This window comes from Castor canadensis, chromosome 7, assembly GCF_047511655.1.
Source record: "Castor canadensis chromosome 7, mCasCan1.hap1v2, whole genome shotgun sequence".
Classification (NCBI taxonomy): Eukaryota; Metazoa; Chordata; class Mammalia; order Rodentia; family Castoridae; genus Castor; species Castor canadensis.
In genome coordinates this window covers 20,039,166-20,061,005 of record NC_133392.1, presented here as the reverse complement: position 1 = coordinate 20,061,005, position 21,840 = coordinate 20,039,166, and the positions used below count along the sequence as shown (strand labels likewise).

General features: G+C 47.4%; 1 non-coding gene across 1 annotated transcript; it reads right to left on the bottom strand.

The window, feature by feature from the left end:
* Positions 1 to 5,220: 5,220 nt before the first annotated feature.
* Positions 5,221 to 5,324, bottom strand: LOC141425221 (U6 spliceosomal RNA). Its single transcript, XR_012450309.1, has one exon. It is a non-coding gene; the product is annotated as a U6 spliceosomal RNA (small nuclear RNA).
* Positions 5,325 to 21,840: the final 16,516 nt, after the last annotated feature.

Genomic DNA, 21,840 nt, shown 5'->3' with positions numbered 1-21,840 from the left:
AGAACTGGACACCCTCAGAGATCCTCTGGGCCAGGATGTGCCCCTGTTGTGGGAGCCCAGGGGTCCTGAGTCCTTCTGGCTGCTGTTTCTCCCACAACCATCTCCATGCTGGAAGAGAGGTTGGTGCTGAGCTAAAACCTCCACCAGGTGCTGGCTCAGGGCCGGTGCCCCAAGGCTCTATGGGAAATGGAGTTTGGTCCACTGGGACCCTTCAGATGGAGAAACAGGTCAGTTCACAGTCCTACTTCAGGTCGGCCTGGAAGGGGGTCTCTCTCTCTCTCTGTCTATCTTTCTGTCTCTCTGTCTCTCTGTCTCTCTGTCTCTCTCTCTCTCTCTCTCTCTGTGTGTGTGTGTGTGTGTGTGTGTGTGTGTGTGTGTGTGTGTGTCTTTCTCTCTCTCTAGTTCTCTGGCTTAGTCTCTCAATTTGGTTCATATGAAGATGCCTCCTGGGATCTGAAACCCCTTCTTCCCTTGACATATATCTTTCTATGTCCCTGTGTCATGCAGCCATGTCACTGGGGTCTCCAGCTAGGGTGCATCATTGTCACATGGTCCCCAGCCTCCTCATTCTGACTCTTACCTGTGAAGACCTCCTCTGTCGCCTGGGGCTCACCAACACTCTTTCCCAACTCCCTTTTTCTTTCATCTTCTCCGCCTGAGGCAGATTTCAGGGAGGGACAATTACCTCTGTTTTGAAGGTGAACACACTGGCCCCCAGAAGTAGAGTGACTCACCCTTCTTGCCTGCTGGGTCTCCTCTCCTAATACCTAATACCTTCTTGAAGCCATTTCAGTCTTTTCTCCCATTTTTCTGGCCATTTCTTAGTGTCCACTGAGCAAACATTTGTTAGCCAAGCTAACCATTCCTACATCACTGCTCCCACACCCCTCCAAACACCATATACTACAATCAGGAGACCACCTGCTATTCCTACCATAGTTTTTCCCCACTTCTGTGACCTCCCTCACGCTGTGTCCTCTGCCTGGCATTCTTCCCTTTCCTTCTCTGAATGTCAAAATTGAACTTATATACCAAGGTCCAGCTCAAATTCTGCTGCTTCCTATGGTACAGCAGATAGGCATCGCTCCTTTCTCTGTACTTTCTGAGCCCTTTGCTTTTACTTCTGGTGCTTCAAGTTCATTCTGCCCAAAGTTTAGCATTAGTTTGCACAAGTTAATCTCCCCAGTGTCTGTGAGCAATTTCAGAGTCAGAACCCCAACAAGGTCATTTTTGTTCTATGACCTTGGGAACCAACTTTCTTGGGCTATGAAATAGTCATGGCACCAGCTTTACTGAGCTGGGGAGTAGATGAAGCAAATTACCTAGCCTCCAGCACGCACTCAGAGAACAGTGGGGTTGTGAAGGGAGTCAGTTAGGACCAGTTGTGGATGGGTCAGCTGAGTCCAGGAAACTGGGCCCTGTGCACTTATCTACTTCTCTCCAAATCCCTTAAACCCACCTGGAGAAGTTACCTTGCTGTAGATTTTTTTTTTTGGAGGGGGGGGGTTGGGGGACTGGAGTTTGAATTTAGGGCTTCACACTTGCAAAACAGGTGCTCTACCACTTCAGCCACACTCCTATTTTTCCTTTGAGTGTCTTGGAGATGGGGGTCTCATGAAGTATTTATCTGGACTGGCCTTGAAACACAATCCTCCCAATCTCAGCCTCTGAAGTAGATAGGATTACAGGCCTGAGCCACTGCCTCTCTACCCACCTGTTCCCAGCCCTGGTCCAGGGTGAAATACGGGGCTCAGAAGCAGCCATGCTCTTTTTTTTTTTTTTTTTTTTGGTGGCACTAGGATTTGAACCCAGGGTCTCACACTTGCTAAGCAGGCATTCTTAATACTTGAGCCACTCCATCAGCGCTGATCTCTGCCTCCTGAGTAGCTAGGATTATAGCTATGAACCACAGTGCCTGGCTAGCAGTCAGACTCTTAACAGATTCACCTCTGACTCTCCACACCTAGGCAAAGGCCCTGGCCCAGCCTGCGTGCTCAGTAAATATTTGTTGAGCCAACTGAACTCATCTGGGGCCAGTTCTGACAGGAGATCCAGGACCCAGCCTGTTGGGCTGTACCCCAGTCCTTGCTCCTGGGCCTGGTGTGTCCACACAGTCTGGTGTATCTGGATCTGGGTGTGCCCATGCAGAGTCAATGGGAGCCACGTGACTGGTCCACAAGAGGGTGTGTGTATAGGGTATATGAAAAAGAGGGTGTGGAACCCTGGGTTCTCAGCCCAGGGAGCCATGAGGAGGGGAGGCTCAGGTGAGGGGTAAAATCTGGGGGTCCATTCTTCCATCAGCAATGCAGATGGACAGCAGTGAGCAAGGATTCACTGAGCCAAGGCCAAGCATTATGCTTCAGAGCCTGCCCAAGGCCACTCTTCTCCAGTTTCATGCTAGAATATTCCAGAATGTTGGGAAAGGACCCATGCTCAGGCTGCCTTCCAAGCAATAGAACCTGGGTCTCGGGGTGGTGCCTGGGCCTTGGTGTTGCTGTAAAGCAGCACAGGTGATTCTGTTGGGTGGCTGCAGTTGAAAACCGCCCGACTAGCCCCCCTTTTTCTTCTCCTTTTGCCTCCAATGCTTGCAGTCTGACATTGCCCAGAAATTTAATAATAACCATAATTTATAATTAGCAAGGCTCTTCTGTGTGCCAGGTCCCATGCTGGTTACTGTAGATATGGCATGGAATCCACCCCAGCCTCCACCGGGATCACAAAGTATTTAGGAAGACAAAGAAATAGTAGTGAACAAATAATTATAACACAGGGCATGGTGCAAGCTCCTGGGAACAGCCCCACCTCAGTCCCCAAGGATTAGAAGGGATACGAGGAGGCTTTGTGGAGGATGTGGAACCCCAGTTCAGGCTGGATGGACAGATGGGACACGTAGGGGTGAGTCTGGAGTGAGGCTGCTGATGGAAGAGCGTGTGCTAAGCCCCCAAGCAGAAAGAGCTCGATTCATGGGAGATGAAGGACGTTCAGGTCCACTGCAGCATGAAAGGAGGGACTCCCACGGATGGGACTAGAGCTGGGAAGGTGGCAGGCCGAAACGCATAGGTTTGTAAGCCAAGTTCTGGAGGCCAGTTTTGATAATAAAACTTAGAAGTACCCAGGGATGGATCTGTAAAATTGGTATGAGTAGGTTATATTTTGTCTGCCTGTGGGTACAGAATGGATTGGAGAAGGGTGATTCAAGAGTAAAGGCAGGAGCCACTTAAGAGGCTGGTGCAAGACCCTGGATGGGGGATGCGGGCTCCCTATACTTGAATGACAATGGAAGGACATGGATGAATTCAAGAGAGACAGAGGCAGTGGTATAAACAGGACCCAGTGGTTCTGGAATAAGAGCTAGAGCAGGGACTGAAGTGTGTCCCCCAAATTTCACATGCTGAAGTTGTAACCCACAGGACCTTGGAATGTGACCATATTTGAAGACAGGGCCTTTAAAGAGGTGATTACGTTAAAATGAGGCTGTTAGGAGGCTCTAACACATCTGACTGGTGTCCTGATAAGTAGAGGAAATTTATACACATACACACACACACAGGATGCACATGCACAGAAAAAATACCATGTGAGGACACAGTGAGCAGGAGGCCATCAGCAAGCTAAGAAGAGAAGCCTTAGGAGAAATCAACTCTCCTTACACGTTGATGTTGGATTTTGGTCTCCAGAACAGTGAAAACGTAGATTTCTGGTGTTGAAACCTATAGTCTGTGGTCTGGTCATGGCAGCACTGTCAGGCTTGTCCACCAGGATGGCGGTGGGTTTGTGTTTTGCACAGCCAGTGGTGGACACCATGTACTGGGTTGTGGAATGAGGCTGGTGGGGAAGGTAAGAGGTGGAGTTTGAAACCCGTATGCTTGAGGATTCGTTCATCAGTTGGAGTGCACTGGCTGTAGCTGCTCCCCACCTGACAGGGGCAGAATGGTAGCAATGTAGGCGGGGAGGAAGGGCTGTGGGGCATCGGAGACTATGTCCTAGGTCTCCCTCCATAGAGTGTGACCTTGGACAGGCCCTGCGTTAGGAGGGGTTGGCTCCAGGTCCTAACCTGCTGGCCTGCAGAGGGACTATGCTTCAGCCCCTGGGGGAAGGCGCTGTTGTTCTCGGGCCTCCCATCCAGGATGTTAACCAGGAAGGTGGCCTGTGCCCTAGGGAGCCCATGAAGTACAAACAACTTGGAGTTGGCAGCAGAGCCCTGCTCCTCCAGCAGAGGCTCCAGTATGTCCCCAGGCAGCTTCTTTAGACCCAAGAGGCCTGAGCAGAGCTCCTGGTGCCAGGGCCCAGGAAGAGCAGCCCAACAAAGACCTGTTCCTGCACCTTCAAACACCTGGATTTTCCTCCTCCTCCTCTCCCTCTTTACACGCCCTAGAGATAGGGTTGCCAGACTTAGGGGGAAAACAAACAAATAGAATGACCAGTTACATCTGAATTTCACATAAACGCTGATGCTTGCTAAGCAAGCACTCTACCTTTGAGTCATGCCCACAGCCTTTTTCCTTTTTTGTGGGATGGGGTTTGAACTCAGGGATTCGTGCTTATAAAGCAGGTGCTCTACCACTTGAGACATACCTTCAGTCCATTTTGCTCTGGTTATTTTGGAGATGGGGTCTTGAGAACTATTTGCCAGGCTGGCCTCGAACTGCATCCTCCCAATCTCAGTCTCTCAAGTAGCCACCAGCACCCAGCTGCCCACAGTCTTTTTTTTAGTTTAGTTTGCTTTTCAAATAGGGTCTCATGCTTTTGCCCAAGATGGCCTCAGGCCAAGATCCTCCTACCTCTGCCTCTTGAGTATCTCCAGTTACAGCTGTGCACTACCACTCCCAGCTTGTTTTTGAGAAAGGATCTCACTAGCTTTTCCCCAAGTTGTCATCAATGTGCAATCCTCCTCTCTGCCTCCTAAGTAGCTGGGATTTCAGGCATGAACCACTGCACCGGTCTCTGAATATGTATCTATCTATTTATCTATCTACCTATAGATAGATACATGGGTATAAATACATTTTTTTGTGCAACTGGGGTTTGAACTCAGGGCTTCATGCTTACAAAACAGGAACTCTACCACTTAAGCCACATCTCCAGTCCATTTTTCTCTGGTTATTTTGGAGATAGGGGTCTTGTGAACTATTTGCCTATCCTCCTGATCTTAGTTTCCCAAGTACTTTTTTTTTTTTAATATAAAAGACTTTATTTGCAGGGGAGCAGGAATTTAATAAAAAAAACATGGAACACTTCACAAATTTGTGTGTAATCCTTGCGCCAGGGCTATGGCAATCTCAGTATTGTTCCAATTTTAGTACATGTGCTGCCAAAGCGAGCACTCCTAAGTACTTTTTAATGTAAATCTGTTCCATGTACTATTAGAACATACTTATACTATTTGATATGTATCTGAAATTCAATTGTAATAGGACATCCTGCATTTTATCTAGCAAGTCTACACATACAGACAAGGCCCCAGAAGCCAGCCTGTGATCCCTGGTTCCTCCATCCCCATCCTTCCCTCTGCCCCACTTGCTTCAACTGGTGGCTGAGAACCTGTCATTCCCCAATTCCTTGGCAAGCTGTAGCCCTCACCAGATGTGAGGACTGGCTTTGGAGCCAGAGTATCTTTGGAAAGGTGTCACATCTAATTAACCTAATAAGTAGGTTGTAAGCTCTGACCGGAAGCAGTGGAGGATTCATGATGACATATGGGGAGGAGCAGGTCACACCTGCTGCAGGCACCTGCCAACAAGCTGCTGGCTGTAGCCTGCAGAAGAGCTAATAGGAGGCTTCAGTTTCACATCAGATACTGGGCAAACAGAAGTCATACTAACATGACATTAACAGTGATGATAGCCACCATTTATGGAGCCCTCACTGTGTGCCAAGCACTGAGCAAGCATTATCTCATTTAACCACTACAACAATCCTAGCAGATAGAAGCTATTATTATCCCCATTTTACAGGTGACAAAACTGAGGCCCAAGAAGCTGAATAATTTGTTCAAGGTCACATAGCTAGAAAAGGAGACAGATGAGTATTCAAACCCAGCTCTCCAGACTCTGGAATCTATTGCTGCTGACTACTTGATTCCTTCCCCTCACCCCAAATCATTTTCAAGGTGTTTGGTGAATGACATGTACACAAAGATGGAAGGACTCACCATCCATTCCATCAACTTTGGTCAAGCATTTTCTGTATTTGAAATACGTCCCCTTCCTCTTGACCTCAGGGATATCATGGTCTAGTGGGAGAAGTAGATATCAATAAATCACTGTTAAAGAACTAGAATAAAAAAAAAGTTCAATGAAAGCCCTAGGATGATATTGCTACTGAGAGAGTAATAGAGCTTAGTGATCAAAACCAGGTCCCTAGGCCAGGCTGCTTGGGAACAAGGCCTCCCCTTACTAGTTGTAAGACTTAGGGTAAGTTACTTAGTTTTTCTGGCCTCTGCTTTTCTGTTCACAAAGTGGGAATAATATTACCCATATCATAGTGTTATAAGGATGAAATCAATTAGCACTTGAAAAGCATGGAGTACCTATCACATACTAAGCACTTTATTCAATAAGTACTTCCAAGTGCTAGCAATATGCCAGTCACTGGTCTAGCTGTTGGGGTGCACCGGTGAACAGAACAGACACAAATGCCTGCCCTTGAATAGTTTACGTTGTTGCTTATGTTCTAACATTAGTCAATATTATTATCATTTATCACCATTATTTTGGTGATACTGGGGTTTGAACTTAGGGCTTCATGCTTGCTAGGCAGGTACTTTACTTCTTGAGCCATACCTCCAGCCCAAAAGTCTGCCTGAGCTATTATTTTTGTTTTTGTTTTGTTTTTGGTGGTACTGGGGCTTGAAGTCAGGCCCTCACGCTTGCTAGGCAGGCCCTCTACCAGTTGAACCGCTCTACCAGCCTAAGCCTTTTTTTTTTTGTATTGGGGTTTGAACTCAGGGTCTACACCTTGAGCCACTTCACCAGCCCTTCCTTGTGAAGGGTTTTGTCGAGAAAGGGTCTTGCGAACTGTTTGCCAGGGCTGACTTCAAACCAGGATCCTCCTGATCTCTGTCTCCTGAGTAGCTAGGATTACAGGCATGAGCCACTGGTGGAACAATTATTATGTTAGCTATTAGTATTTTAAAATTATAATTGACCAGCCCAGGCAACATAATGAGATCCTGTCTCAAAAAAATTAGAATTTAAAAATGATCTGTCACTATTTACTAAATTTTTTTCTTGGCCTTAAAAGGGTACAAAGCAGAGAGTATTATTTAACCCTCCTGGTTGGCCCAAAGACATTTCCTGTGATTTCAGAGACAAGGGTGACTTTATTTAAATTCCCAGGGTTTGGGGATGGGAGTTGATGCTGTTGACAACCTCTGGCCTTGATGCAAAACGGGTTGAAAACCTGGAAGTGGATGGAAGAAACATGGACTGGAGTCCAGTAGGGGTCTACCAGGCTGGTGAGGATAGAAAGCCCATCTGTGTCTGAGACTCCTCCGTGAGAGTCCAGTACTGGTGGCTGAAGTCTATAAAGGCCAGTGTGGAGAACAGACCCACCCCTGGCCAGGGGAGGGAATTATTGCTGCTTCTGACAGCCCTGACACATTGCTGAAACTTGTGTAGCACCTACAAATCCATGACATCCCAGGGTCCCAAAGCTTTCTAGAAACTCCCAGCCAGCCTCAGTCCCTCTCCCCTGCTCTCAGCTCTGCGATGCACCTGTTTAGGTAAGAGTGACTTTTTAAAATCTAACTTTGTGATCATTAATAAAATCAACCCAAGTAAAAAATCCAACCTTTTCCTTCTTTCTTCAAGTTACATACCCTCCTCCAGTAGCAAAGGAAAGCCAAATATTTCAAAGTTACAGAAGGACAAACCTGCCCTGGTAAGACTGCAGCAGGTGAACTTTTCAAAAGAACATGGAGAACTAGACTCTCAGGCCCAGGTCTACCAAGCCAGTTAAACCAACTGGTATGTAATAACTACTCTATTGCCTGAGCCACCCTTCCAGCTCATTTTGTTTGATTTTTGTCTCTTGGTGGTACTGGGGTTTGAACTCAGGGCCTCACACTTGCTAGGTAGGTGCTTTTACAGCTGGAGCTACTCCACCAGCCCTTTTTTGTGTTAAGTATTTTCAAGATAGAGTCTTACAAAGAGCCAGCCCTGGCTGGCTTCAAACTGCGATCCTCCTTATCTCTGCCTCCTGAGTAGCGAAGATTACATATATGAACTACTACCACCCAGCTTGTTCTGGTTATTTTGGAGATGGGGGTCTCACAAACTATTTGCCCTGGCTGGCCTCAAACCATGATTCTCCCTACTCAGTCTCCCAAGTAGCTAGGATTACAGGCATGATCCACTGGCTCTGAAGCCTTTTCTTGACAACTTTTATCTAGATCAGAGGGCTCCCAAATAGACCAGCTAGCCCCTTCTATAACAGTGACTAGATCTATTGAGCACTTACTGCTTGTCAGACACTGTGGTAAGCACTTGATACAATTTATCTTATTTACTTTTTGCCATAAACTCATCAACCACGTTTTAGAGATAGGAAAAACTGAGGCTACAGAGTTTAGGTCACACAACTGAGTAGAAGTGGCCCTGATATTTGAGAATTCAGGAAGTCTACTTCTAAATCCCTGCCTTCTACTATCACTCTTTAGCTGGAAGGGGGTCTCCAACTCTTGGAAAAATCCTTCCTAATTTTATTTTCATTTCCTCTCCCCTTCCTCCCTTCTCACACAATTTAGTGGTTACAAGGTAATCAAGTCTTCCCAAACAATTTACCACCTCCTTTTTAGATCTCTTTCCTTCTCCACAAAAGCAAAAGGCAAGAAGCAATTCTCCTAAAAAAAAAAAAAAAGAAGAAGAAGCAATTCTCCTGACCCTGACTTTGCTTCCCCAAAACAACTCAGGAAGTTCCACTTCTCACCTGCCTAACCTAAATATGTTCCAACACCAAAAACCTAACAAGGAGAAACAAAATTTAGAAGTCCCACTCTTTGGCTGATGGAGTTGTTCAAGTGGTAGAGCACCTGCGTAGCAAGTGTGAGGCCCTGAGTTCAAACCCCAGTACTGCCATAAATAAATAAAAGTCCCACTCTTTCTAAAGGTCACCAACATATACTCTCAGCCAACCTTTCATGGGACATACCTCCCTTTCCCATTCAGGCTCCCAACTAGTTCTTAACCGCAACTCTCCCTCGTTCTGCCTACTTCATGGCTCTCTCCAGCTTTCTCCCCAGCAGCCCTGTGGGTTTCTTTCCACCTTACCCCCAGTCTGCAGGAAGATCAGTCCTGCCCATGAGAATGACTGGAGAGGGCAGAGAGGAAGGAGCAGGTGCTGTCCCAGGGTGTCTGGGAAGGCCCAGAGAACAGGTGCTGTGTTCTCACGCTCTCATTGTTCCAGAAAGAAACAGTCCCTGGCTGAATGCAAGGAAGGCTATGTTTCCAGCTGGGCGACCTCTCCCTTAGCTTGTGTGCAAGTGTGGGAGCTCCTGGTACTAACTCCAGGATGCTTAGCTTGTAGTCATCAGGGGTCAGGGAGTCCCTGAAGACTGTTTATGTTAGGAAACACATCTGGACCTAAACTTTCATCCAATAGAAGATGTCTTTGGGTAAAGGGCATGGGGGTGAATTCTGAGCTTATCTGAGCCCACCCATGAGGGCATAAGTGTCCTGCTCCCTGGAGCTTGTGCCTCTGCCTCCATCTCTGGATGGGTCTATGTGTGCATATCCAGTGCCCGCTGTGTGTGAGTCTGTCTGTGAACATACCTAAACATGTGTGTCTGTTGGAGTGGGTAGAGAGGAGCTTGATGAAGCAAGGCAGAAAATGAGGGTTCCCTGGGATCTCTTTCCATGTATCTGTCCACTCTGCAATGTGGGCCTCCTCTGCCTCCAAGCCTAGTGACCAAGCTACACTGGCTGGTACTTGTGGCCCTGAGTGGGTCAGCTTCTTGGTGCCCTGGCCTGGAGCAGAGCAAGGATCTGAGGCTCAGCGAACAGCCACAGGTTGGCAGCAGGGTTGTGGGATACAGCCTGTGACGGGCTAACTGGTCCTTCACCACTGAGCTCAGGGACCATCACCTTGTCACACCATAGACTGGCCCCTGACATGCCTTCTCCACCAGGCTGCACCGTGACAGGACGAGGGGCTCTGTCAGCCCCCAGCCCAACCCTATCCACCAGCAACCACACAAGGGAGTGAATCAGTGTCCCCAGGCTCCCCAATGTTGTGGTGTGAAAAAGCTGTTTCCTGAGAACCTGCTCAGGATGACTGTTTACAGGGAGGGGTCAAGGGCGGTGGCTGTCCTGGAATCCAGCCAGCCAAACAGGTTGCAAAAACAAACAAAAAAATCCATGCCACCTCCCTCCCTGGCTCAGTCTTCCCCTCCCCCATTTCTCCATCCCATTCTCTGTAGAAAGACTCTACTCTTGATGGGAGCCTTTCTGTCCACATTCTCTGTCAATGCTGTCAATACAGCAGCCAGTGAGCCATGTGCTAGTGAATACTTGAAATGTAGTTAGGGTTTTAATTTTAATTCAGTTTAATTGTGGGCAGCATAGCTCCACAAATATTTCCAAGTACCTGCTATGCAACAGACACTTTTTTTGTATTTGTGGTACTGGGGTTTGAACTCAGGGCCTACACCTTGAAGCCACTCCAACAGCCCTTTTTTGTGAAAGGTTTTTTCAAGATAGGGTCTCTCGAACTATTTGCTCAGGTTGGCTTGGAACTGTGAACTTCCTGATCGCTGCCTCCTGAATAGCTAGGATTACAGGCCTGAGACACAGATGCCCAACTGGTCCCCTTCCTCACATCTACCTGTGCCTTGCATAGGGGTACATGATAAGCACTGGACTCCACAGATAAATTTCATTCTGGCTCTTACTTACTACCTACTTTCATTCACTTACTACCTGAATGGCAAGTCGGTTCACCTCTCTGAGCCTCAATGTTCTCATCTGCAAAGTGGGAATGCAGCTAGGAAAGCCAAGTAAGTAATTTCTGCAGAGGGTCCAGCACTGTGGCTGATGCTTGCCAGGATGCCACAAATGGCCTTTGCCCACCCCCACCATCTCTGCCATCATCATCATCATGAGAAGATCTCTTCTCAGGCAGAGATCTTGCCCATCCTTCTGACTTCCTGGGGATGGGTGCAGCTTTGCTGACAGTAGCCAAGTTGCCTTCTGGACCTAGAGGAATACTGGAGACCTCTGCTGTGAGCCACATGCTCCCTGATGCCTGAGATCAGAGAAAGAAGAGGGGGAGGGTGACAGGACCCATATATCAGGGTCCTGTTCCAACTGTCAACAGGAATTCCTTCCCAGTCAGAGACAGATAGGATCAGTCTTGCAGGTTGGGGTGACTTGAGTGTCCAGGGTAGGGGCTGAAAGGAAGGGTGAGGAATTCATGTGACCCTGCCATCTCCAGTTAGGAGACTCCCACACTCTTCTTTCTGCAGCTAGAAAACAAAGGGACATGTCATTATGAGGTGCAACGATTAACAGGCCCTTCTATGATGTTTATTTAGAACTAGTTGCCCCTCCTCCTTTCAGAGGGGCTAGGGCAGTGCTCTGACCAGCCATAGAGCGTCACTTTGCTTTTTTTTTAGTTCTAGAATTTCTTTATTGATATTTTGTTTGGATGACCTATATATTGGTGCTAGGGGGGTGTTAAAGTCTCCTACTACCACTGTTTTGAAGTCTATGTGTACTTTTAAGCCCTTTAGAGTATGTTTGATGAAATTAGGTGCACTGAAATTGGGTGCATACAAGTTGATAACTGTTATTTCCTTTTGGTGTTTTCCCCTTTTATTAGTATGAAGTATCCTTCTTTATCTTGTTTGATCAATGTAAGTTTGAAGTCTGCTTCATCTGATATAAGTACTTTGTCTGATTGCTGTTAGAGCAACACTTTATAGCAGGCCTTTCTGTATGCATACCACCATTGAGCCCCAAGAGAACCCCCATTTTGGTGATGAGGAAACTGAGGCTCAGAGAAGAAACCTGCTGATGTGTCACAGCTCGTGCAAGGCAAGGAAGCCCTAGAAAGCGGATTCCTGCCACTGGTATTCATTAAGTGCAGTTATAACAGGACAAAAAAAGCATAAAGATGACCTGTCAAAGTCACAGTTCTTAACTTCTGGAAGAATCTTTTAAGAATACAGGTATCTGAACAATGAATAGACACTTAAACAAGGAAGGACAGGATTGTAAAACAGGTCATGTTAAGGGGAGGGCACCAGTGAGAGGGGAGGGTAAAGGAGGGTGAATATGGTTGGTGTATTTTCTACACATGTATGAATATGGAACACTGAAACCTTTTGAAGTCATTTTAAGAGGAGGAAAGGACTGGAGAATGATGGAAGGGATGAGCCAAACAAAGGTACAATACACGTATATATGGAAATGTCACAAGGAAACCTCCTGTACAACTATCATATATTAATTTCGAAAAAGTTAAAAAAAAATACAAGGTACCTGCCAGGAGTGGTGGTATATACCTATAATCCTAGCTACTCAGGAGGTGGAGATAGGGAGGATTACAGCTCAAGACCAGCCTGAGAAAAAAGTTAAAGTGACTCCCCCATCTCAACCAACAAGCCTGTAATCCCAGCTACTTGGAGGTGTAGGTAGGAGGATCACAATCTGAGGTGAGCTCAGCAAAAAGTGTGAGATCCTGTCTGAAAAATAACTAAAGCAAAAAGGGCGAGGGGCATGGCTCAAGTGGTAGAGCCTAGCAAGCTCGAGGCCCTGAGGTCAAATGCAGTATTGCCAAAACAAACAAACAAACAAGGCTAGGAGGTACCTTATACATTTATAATGCTAATTAATACATTAAACATTTTCTGGAGGGATTAAATAATAGCACAAACCTCTAGGAACTGGAATTTTGCTTCTCATTCCATGTTTTTCTGTAGCAGTTGAATTATTTTCCAATTGCAATTGAAAAGTGAAAACAAGAGGTTATCTGATTGGTAGAAGGAGGGGTCATTTTGATTTTCTTCTCGACTCTTTTCTGAATTAAAAAAGAAACAAATATGTTTAAAAAAAAAAAACTTTGAGACGGCGATGAAAACTATGGGCTGAATCCCAAGATATTTTCATAAACACATTGACTCATATATTTCAGAACTCTTTGTGGGGAAGACTGGAGGGAATAAGTTGTACCTAAAAGCCAGGCTAAAACAAGAGTTGCATGATGGAATCACGATACAGTTCACGGATACCTTTATTGAGGCTGCTCTATCAATAATTTAAAAAGGAAAAACAAAAACCAAGGCTAATGTGGTTTCTGGAGCTAAGCATTTAATTTTTCTTGTGCCCATGCTTTATATGGAGCCTTAATATTGAAGCCCAGTAGATACTCAAAAATTTCGTTGGTTATTGGATAATTGGGCTTTTGTTCTCACTGGATCCTGAAGCAGGTGTCTTGTCCATACGGCTAATGGAAAGCAATAATGGAATGCTATCAATCCCAGTCACTTCCCAGGACCCCAGCCAGGACCCTAATCCAAGTGGGCTGTATGGGACTGGGTTGTGAGACTGTGGACTCCCCTCTGTGACACCAGGGTCAAGGTAACAGAGGACTGATCAGAATCCATCCCCAGAGGATTCCTTCCCTCAAATCCAGGATATAGGACAGCAGCCAGAGGGCTGTGGGCACTCCATTGCCTCAACGGCAACATGTCTCCTGCAAAGGTTGCCATATTCCTCCAAACCAGACTTCCCTCTCTGACGTAGTCCCACAATTGCCCCATCATCCAAGCCCAAGGCCTCTGTCTCCTCAGTCTTTACCCGACTCTCCCAAATTTAGTCTCCAGCACCAGGTGTCATGAGTACTTCCTCAACTAGGCTCATCTTTCCGTACCCTCCAGTCTCACCATTAGCCCGCTCTCCCGACTCATCACTTCATATCTAGACTACTGCAGTAGGACCCCTGACTTGCCTTCCTGCTTCCAGGCTATTCACCTCCAGTCCATCCCGCACCAGATGAATCAAGGTAGAGTACCTTCTCCTCCACGCATGGTCCTGAAACACATGAGAGCTTGCAAGTTCCTTCAAGATGGGGTCTCACTTGCTCACCAGAATGCACTCAATTTAACCAATACATATCATACTCCCTCCGGATCAGGTGCTGTTCATTCAAGTTTTGCTTTGCAAATATTAACTCATTTAAACCTTATAAAACAATGCCAGTACTAACTGTTGTGATCACTGTTGTACAGATGGGGAAACTTTAACAAAGTATCTTGTTAAAATTACATAAGTAAGTACTGGAACCCAAATTTGACCCAAGTATTTGTAACTTCAGAATCCTCATTTCTGTCTTTGGGCATTGCACCTAGGATGCATCACAACCCTGGCTACCTTTCCAAAGCTGGGCATCTCCCTCATTTTCTTCCATTCCTGGTGGCTCACACCCTGGATTTAGTCAAAGTGACGTGTGTTATGATTGTTCTCTGGTCCCTTCCTTCCTGTGGGGGCTCCTTTGCTTTACATTCCTCCGAAGTGGAATGTCATTCCCTACCCCCTTCTCTCCTGCTAATTCTTATCCTCCATCAAGGCTAAGATCTCTGCTCCTCCCTGTGACTCTCCATTCTCAGTGTCATCCTCACCTTCCAGACCTCTCGGCCCTCGCCTGGGGCTCTTGTCCACAGTCTCAGTTGTCAAACATCTCACAGGGTCCATATAGATTCTATCTTCCTGTTCCTGCAAAGGGAGCAGTTGCAATCCTCCCTTATCTCCCAAGTGGAGCCATTGCCAGAGGCAGGGCCCAGCCAGATGAGACCACGAGGCCACCAGAGGAAGGGAGATAGACTCAACTGGGCTTGGGCTTCCTAGAGAAGATGGGCCAGCATAGGCTTGCAAGGTGACGAGGTCACAAGATCTGGTCTCTGGCCTTCCTATCTCTGCTCCTCACAAAGTTCCTAGTGCCCTGGCCTCCCCATTCCTGCTGTAGGGCATTTGTGCTGTGGGACAGCTTTGTTCCAAGGTGCTATCGGAATGGATTCTTGTCTTTAAGCCAGTTGCCTTCTCTTTGAGGCCTCCTGGTCAACTCTACCCTACACCAAGACACTCCTTCCTCTCTGTCTCTTCACATTCTGCTATTTTTTTTTTAACAGTACTTATCACTTCCTGAAGGGTTTTATTCTTTCCTTGTTTGTCTGTCATTCCACCACCCCACCTATAATATGTTTCATAAGCCACGTCTCCCTTGCAATCCAGCTAAATTTAGTGAATCTGTCAGTAAATATTCAATTAAAGAATGCACAAAGGGCCAGGCAATGAGGAACCCAGGCAAAATCCTCTAGCCTTGCCTTTTTATTGATATATGGAGGTGTGAACATCCTGGATGCACACCTGTATTCCTACCACTCTGGAGATTGAGGCAGAAGGATCTAGAAGCCAGCATTCACTGCTTAGTTGAGTTCAAGGTCAGCTTGGACTACATAGAAACACACTGTCTCAAACAACAACAAAGAATACATGAAGGACCCAGTGAATGAGTTTCATTTGTCTCAGAGCAATGCAGCCACACACTGGCCTGAGCTTCTCCTGTCCCTCTTTGACTGGGATAGATCATCTGCGCCCACAAATGACTACAACCAAGAACCTCATCAGTCAAATGCCTTTGTCAAAATGTCAAAGAGGTCACATGGGCAGAGCTGGAGAGGTCAGGAAATAGAGACAGGGAACAAGAGTGGTCTTGGTCCCTGGAGTTTCTTGCTAGAATAGAGATGAGTTATAAAAACACTTCTGGGTTTTAATCCCAATGCAAATCTTTAAAATGTGTAGGTCATTTTTACCATTGTGGCAGGCAAAATAATCTCTGTGTAGGCATAACTTCCTAAACCATCCTCTTTCCCCTGGCTCTCATGTGATCCCTAAATATAAGCAGGAATCTGTTTTAATGGAAGATGAGGTTGAGGTTCAAAAATATAAAAGTAGTCACCCAAATTACTCAGATCAAAGTTCTTGTCCTAGATCACAACATAATTCAATAACGTTTGACCTCTGCATTCAGATTTCAGGGGACCATTTTGGCAGAAGAGACCCTAAGGAGAAGGAGTTTTGATATTATTTAAGCTTTTTAGAACTATTTCTGTGTCAGGCACTTTTCTGAGATACTTATGTATAGAAATTGATTTGTCCTCGCAATGTATCTTTGAGAAAGGAACTATTGTAATCCCCAGTGACCAGACACAGAAACTGAGACACAGAGAGGTTAAGTAACTTGCCACAGACACACAAATACTGGGCAGGAGTGGGTGGGAAGGGGAGGGGTGTGCAAAGTGGTAATTCTCTCTGAATATTATATTTGCTTTCCTTTATTTCTGCCCTCTTCCTGTGAGGCTGGGCTGCGATGATTTCCAGCCAGTGAGCTGGGAGAAGTGACTGACATCACTTCTGAACTGAGGCAGTGAGGAGCCCAGGCACAATCCTCCAGTCTTGCCTTTGTCTTGACATGGGTGTGTACATGGTGCTACCACCAGATGAAGACACCTATAGCTCCTGGGTCCCTGCATGGGATGTGCGGTGTGGGGAAGAAGTACATTTTCAGTGTGTTAACCAGAGATATTTTTAGGGATGTCTATCACCACACATCTCAGCCTATCCTAACTAACGCAGTAGTGGAGTCAAGGTTCAAACCCTGTTCTGTCTTAACTGTGAATTTTCAGATCCAACCTTTAGAATGTCTTGCCTAGCCATGATCACAAAATCATCAGAACAAGTTGGGCCTCCTCTCTCCTTCAGGAATATATCTCACGGAACCCTTGGGCACATCAAAGCCCTTATTAGAATTCCTATACTCCATCCATTTGGTTCTGGTGAACCATGTGACCCAGCCTGGCCACAGCACTAAATCCTTCTAACCTCAGCAACTGGGCACAAGACCAGTTGGTCTAAATAGGACAAATCCCAGCACTTAAGTAGCATTTACCAAGAAAAGAAAGGCTTGCCCTTCTGCTGACCTGTAGAGGGGTGTAGGCCTGAGCTGAGGGTCATGTTAGCACCTGTGACAGGGTCTAAGATTGAAACCAATACGGTAAGAGTGCTGAGCTGGTGGTGCCGTTTGAATGACTGGATTTAGCATTGCCTGAGACTAGCTTGACTCAAAAAACTGTTATATTGATCAAGGCAGGTTGAACAGGATTTTTCTGCCAGTCATAACCAAGAGCTCCTCTTCCTCTTCCTCCTTCTCCTCCTTCCACTGCACTTATGCCTCTGCTGTGCTATGGAGCACTGTGTCCTGATGGAGGCAGAGAAAAGAGATGGCTCAGCACATAGGCAACTAGGCAGGGGGCATTAATAGTCACAGAGAAGTCTGGAGGCGACAGTGGCCTTGGACACAGTGGGACTGAGGTGTTGGCAGGATGCCCAGATGGAGATGCTCGTAGGCAGGCAGGAAGCGTGGGTGCAAGTCTGGAGGGTGCTGGAGCCTCTGGCCCAAATACGAGAGGTGGCAGCTGAGTGGGTGGGAAGGTTTGAAATCATGGAGGGATGGCAAGAAAGAGGAAAAAAAGAGAGTAACCAGAGCCAGGGGACTATTCCTGCAATTGGAGGTAGAGTGAGAAGGGCAGTCAAGGAATGCGAGATGTGTGTTGGATGTCTGTGGAAGGGGTTCGCCGGGTCTACCTGTGTTGTGTTGTGGCAAGAAAGGAATGTATGACAAGCCCTCATGTGAGCACCAGAGCCCACCAAGCATGAGCTGATATCAGCCAAGTAGAACAGAGAGAGAGGGCCAATGTGGATGTGGAAGGAGAGTTCTAGAAAGGGCTGCATTCTTCTTTACACTGTCCTCACCACCTGCTGTCAGAATTGCCCATTGCCATGTCTCTGTTCCTATCCTGGTAGCTCCTGGAGTTGGAGCCAGGGCTCCTTGCCTCTGCTCCCAGAGCCCAGCACAGCATCTGGCATAGCAAGAGCAGGGGTGAGGGTTCATGGGATTGTGAGAGGAATGTAAGAAGCACTGGACCCCATGCAGACCTCCACAGAGATGGAGGAGGAAGGGCCTGAGAAGGGGCCATTGAGTGAGGGCTGGAGATGAGGCTCAGGTGCTAGAACCTGCCTAGCAAATGCAAGGTCCTGAGTTCAAATCCCAGTACCAAGGGTTGGCAGAGTGGCCTAAGTGGTAAGAGCGCCTCCTAGCAAGTGTGAGGCCCTGAGTTCAAATCCCAGTGCTGCAAAAAAAAAAGCTATAAATTCAAACCCCAGTACCAACACCAACACCTCCCCCAAAGTCCTGGCGCCTTAGCTGTTGGGCTTCATAGCATTGACCAGAGAGCCACAGCCACTCCACATGACCCTGACCTCCTACAAGTCATTACCCACATCCACGTGTCCCCAGCAGGTGAAAGGAACTGGGGAAAGGAGAGCTTTGAGGTTGGGCTTCCCCTCACTGCTCCCCTATCACAGCTCTCTGAATTTCGTAGTGGCTTTTATCTTAGAAGCTGCTATAAGGTAAGGGTTTGGGACCTTTGACCCTCTTTCATCACTGCTAGGGGAGTCAGCAGCTGAGCTCATGTACACTGCACCACACCGATCAGGGTCCCATGAAGTCATCCAGGGCATCTCCCCCAAAGTGACCCCTCCGACAGAGGTGGGAAGACTAATCTGATGTGAGTAGGGGATGCCTCACTGGAGCACCCAGCTCCTCAGCCCCCACCTTGTGCAATTCCCACCTGCCCCAGGGCCCGAGTCTTTACTTAAGATGAAAATGCCCCAGGGTGAGGCAGGCACTGTAGGAGCGAAAGATAAGTCCCACAGCGGAGTCCCTTCTGACCAGTGAGGACAGAGCCCTGCTGGAGGGGGAGTTGCCAAAGGGGAGGGGAGTGGAAAAGTACTGCCAGAAACCTTTCCGTCCTCCGCACTTCGCCTTCAGTGCAGTGGAGTGGAGCTCAGCTTCCTCCCTTCTCCTTCAGTAAACACTTACTGGGTGCCACCAGCATGCCAGTTGCTGGGCCAGGTGCCAGGGACACCCAGTTTGTTCATCCCCCTCCCTGGAGGGTGCTGGAGCCTCTGACCCAGACTTTTTACGTCCAAGAGCCACAGAGTCTGGAAGGGAGAGTCTGGAAACTGAGGGACTAGTCAGCCCTTCCCCTACCTTCCCAGGGGTCCAGCCCCAGCCTTGCCAGTGCAGCCTTCTATCCCAATGGGGAAGATAGCCCTGGAGGAGTGAGGCTTAAAGTCCTAGCCAGGCCAATGACTGAGAGGAGGGATGCACTGGACAAACTACCACTTCCCTGAGTTTGCAAATTCAATGATTGGTCCAGAGAACAGTTTGGCTAGCATTTACTGGAGGACTGTTTGAAGGAAAAGGGACATCCCTCCAGTGACCCGGTAGTGGTGGCAGGTAAGAGGGGAAGTCAACCTCAGGTCCAGGGGCCTGTTTCTCCCAGCCTGGGATGCTTGTGGTGAGCAGTGCGCTGAGGAGACTTGGTCTATGGCTTTCAAGAGGCTTTTCTTTTTTCTTTTTTCTTTTTTTTTTTGGTGGGACTGGGGTTTGAATTTAGGCTTCACGCTTGCAAAGCAGATGCTCTATTGCTTGAGCCACATCTCCAGTCCATTTTTTCTCTGGTTATTTTATAGATGGGGGTCCCATGAACAAATTGCCCAGGTTGGCCTCAAACTGCAACTCTCCCAAGTAGCTAAGATTACAGGTGTGAGCCACTGGCAACCAGCTGGAGGCTTTTTTTTCTTTTAAGGGATCTGAAGCCCTTGAATATCAAGACTATTCAAGGAAAAGTCTTCCATGGTGTCCCATGCTAGCCCCTCCTGTACATTTGTGCTCCCAGAAGCACAAGATTTGGGTGCTTTTACACAAAGAGGATATGGTGGTGTGTTGTGCTGAGGCTCCTCACCTCACGTCTTTCATACCACACAGCTTAGAGCCTCTGCTTTGCGAAATATCTCTAGTGTGGCCACCACTGGGGCAAGGAACAAAACATTTCACCCCATATCACAGTTCCCTCCCCTGAAAATTCCTCCACATCCACCCCCAATTACATCTACCCTAATCCCTCTCCAAACACACACACACAGCCCACTGATGCTGGTCTGATTTGAGGAGACTCTCCTCAGTCATGCCCAGCATGGCAAACCCTGACTTTACAAGCACTGTGGTGCTGTGGGCTGCGGCCTCCTCACGGTCCAGAGAAGCTCCCCTTCCTAGATCCCCAGGACAAATGGGATCTAGAAGAGATCTGGAAGAGGTGTGTGTGTGTTTGGGTGTACATCTATTATTTATTTATTTATTTATTTATTTATTTATTTATGGTGATGGAATTTGAACTCAGGGCCTACAACTTGAGCCACTCCAGCAACCTATTTTTGTGATGGATTTTTCGAGATAGGGTCTCATGAACTGCTTGCCTGGGCTGGCTTCAAACCGCCATCCTCCTGATCTCTGCCTCCTGAGTAGCTAGGATTACAGGCATGAGCCACAGGGTATACATTTATTCTGAGCAGGACTCTCTTAGATTCATAAAGGCCTCCAGATCCTAAAAAGGATTAACACCCGAGTTGTAGGTTGATTGTGCTTTGTCATTTATAGTCCAAGGCTGGGGAGTCAGTTTCTCTGTCTCCCTTGCAAATGTGGGCTGAGTACAGGATACCCCCTTTCTAGATGAGAGCCAGAGGGAGGACAAGATAAAAACCAGAGGAAGAGTGAGGCAAGAAGCAACTCAAGTACCCTGGTTTCAGAAGTATCCCCCCAAAACTCATGTCCTTCCCAGGACCTTAGATTGTGACCTTATTTGGAAACAGGGTCATTACAGATGTGATTAAAATGAGGTTATGCTGGAGTAGAATGGGCCCTTAATCCTATATGACTAGTCTCCTTATAAGAAGAGGAGACAAACTGGTCTTTGATGGCTCACACCTGTAATCCTAGGTACTTGGGAGGCTGAGATCCAAAGGATCAAGTTTGAGACTCCAGCTCCAAAATAACCAGAGCAAAATGAACTGGAAGTGTGGCTCAATCAGTAGAGTGCGTGCTTTGCAAATGTGAAGCTCTGAGTTCAAACCCTAGTCCCACCAAAAAAAAAAAAAAGAGAGTACAGCCGGAAGGGAGAGGCCATGTGAAGACAGAAGCAGAGGTTGGAGTAACACACCTCAAAAAGCATGGAACATACAAGAGTGCTGGCAGCCACAGAACCAAACAGAGGCCCAGAACACTCTCCCTCAGGAGCTAAGCTTGCCACCACCCTATTTCAACACTGGCCTTCAGAACTGGGAGAAAATATACTTCCATTGTTTTAAGTCATGGAGTTTGTGTCACTTTGCCAAGGCAGCCCTAGGAATCTAATACTCCAAGGCAGAGGGGGCAAAAAGCAGAGTTTAGGAATGGCTTCCAGGAGCTCCTGAGGTCCCCTAAGTCCGGGCCTGTCTGGGTGAAAGAGTCTACACTGTGTCCCACACTCTGGAGGCCATACTCACTCAGGTGTGCAGCTCCCAGCCTGGAGAGATTTCCCACAATAAACAGCAAAATCAAACACATGTTTCCCTCTAGGCCCTCCAGTCACCTGCCACTTGGCAATGAGAGGACGTCAGCCTGGTTCCTGGCTGGCAGCATTGCCAGGCGCCCATCTGCTCCGGAACAGCCTCGCCTGGACAAACAGAGCCAGGCTTTGCCTCCCACAGCCAGACCAGCCGGGCTGGGCGGAAGCCCTAGGCTTTAGGCATCAGGTCCCCTGGGGATCGCTTTCTACCCCAGCCTGGCACAAAACTGCCCCAACAGGCACCTGCATCTCTGGGAGTGGCGTGAAGACAGGGGAAAGAGTCGGAGCTTGTAGGTAGGACTTGGCCTACTTCCCAGGTCACCTCCTTGAGTCCCTGC